Source organism: Octopus bimaculoides, chromosome 8 (genome assembly GCF_001194135.2).
Source record: "Octopus bimaculoides isolate UCB-OBI-ISO-001 chromosome 8, ASM119413v2, whole genome shotgun sequence".
In the NCBI taxonomy this organism is placed as follows: Eukaryota; Metazoa; Mollusca; class Cephalopoda; order Octopoda; family Octopodidae; genus Octopus; species Octopus bimaculoides.
Window position 1 is genome coordinate 5085875 of NC_068988.1, and position 1488 is coordinate 5087362.

General features: G+C 36.9%; 1 protein-coding gene and 1 long non-coding RNA gene across 2 annotated transcripts in view; one reads left to right on the forward strand and one right to left on the reverse strand.

Annotated features, from left to right (window-relative positions):
* The window catches only part of LOC106878896 (uncharacterized), a 140431-nt gene extending 139047 nt beyond the window's left edge, over positions 1-1384 (forward strand). The window contains exon 4 of the long non-coding RNA XR_008264714.1: positions 72-1384. This is a non-coding gene — a long non-coding RNA (uncharacterized LOC106878896). The remainder of the gene's footprint in view (positions 1-71) is intronic.
* Positions 1-1488, reverse strand: part of LOC106878895 (receptor-type tyrosine-protein phosphatase T) — a 596380-nt gene that overhangs the window by 510387 nt on the left and 84505 nt on the right. The window lies entirely within an intron of this gene.

Here is a 1488-nt window from a genome sequence, read left to right on the forward strand (position 1 = left end):
AAACGTTTTTTGTTTATTTTAACTTGAAAAGCTTTATCTTGTTTATTAATTGACATTTTTTTATGTTTCAGGTTCTTTATGTGACTGTTTAATCATGCCACGTACAAAAGAAACCTTGGAACTGTCAGGTGGGCCTAGTCAGCGTAAAATCGCAAACCTTGGAATTCCGCTTTCTACAATTAATAGAGTAATTGTGCAATTTACCTGAGAGGGAGAGGAGTCAACATCACTTCACCCAGGTCGACCAGGGCTCTGACAGGACCCCCCGCTTTGTTAAAAGAAGTGTGGAGGATAATCCTCGTTGCAAGACCTCTGACATAGCAGAACGTGTTGATGTCGATCACAAAACAGCTGCTAGATATCTCCACAAACTCGGCTACTATAGCACAGTAGCAAGAAGGAAGCCACTTCTTCGACCAACCAACATCAAGCGGAGAAAAGATTGGGCCAGTGAAATGGTGGAGAGACCACTAGCATTTTGGGACACTGTCATATTCTCTGATGAGTCCAGATTTGCAGTATTTTCTGACAGTAATCGAGTGTGGATCTGGAGACTGTGAACAAGCATTTGATGTGAAAAGATTGCAGCCAACAATGAAACATGGCAGCTGTTCTGTGATGGTCTGGGGAGCAATTCTGAGCAATGGTCGATCAGAGCTGATGGAGTGTGAAGTAAACATAAACTCGGATAAATATGCATCCATATTGCAGAAAGTACTCCTTCCAATTTTCTCCAGTGGTGAAATGATTAAGGAAGACTCTTTATTTATGGAAGATAGGGCTCCATGTCACATGGCTAAAAAGACCCAAGATTGGTGTGAATAGAATGGCATTAAAAAGGTTTTATAACCAAGCCAGTCACCTGATACGAATCCTATTGAACACCTCTGAGGCCTAACAGGACCCTTCATAAAAAAGAACAAGAAAGCATTCTCAAAGCCAGATCTTTTGAGATTACTGCATGAAACTTGGTAAGTAATTCCTCAAGAGAATATTCGTCATTTGATCAATACCATGCCTTATAGGAACTTTGCATTGAAAAATGCAAAGGGCATGTCTACTGAATGTTAAATATTCACGTTATAATTAATAAATAACTGGAATGAATAATTTCAGATTTAATAAATTTAAACGATTATAAAAGCGTTTATTTACTTCTGCCGTTTCTGTGAGTATCTATACAAGGTTGGCCAAAAGTCACCTGACAGTAATTCAAAACCAAGATTAAAACAAAAATTATTTTATATGAGACTTTGCTAATAAATAGACAAATGTTGAAACAAAATGGTGATTTTAATTCACAGTATTCAATTAAACATTTATAATCGGAATGAATAAATAAAATTGAAGTATTTATGGAATTTTGATTTACTGTCGGGTAACAATTGGCCAACCCACTCTACTAACAGTTATACGAGTGCATTTTCTCACTGACTTATGGTCTCTTACACGACTCAAGCAGGTGTGTATATATATATATATATATAT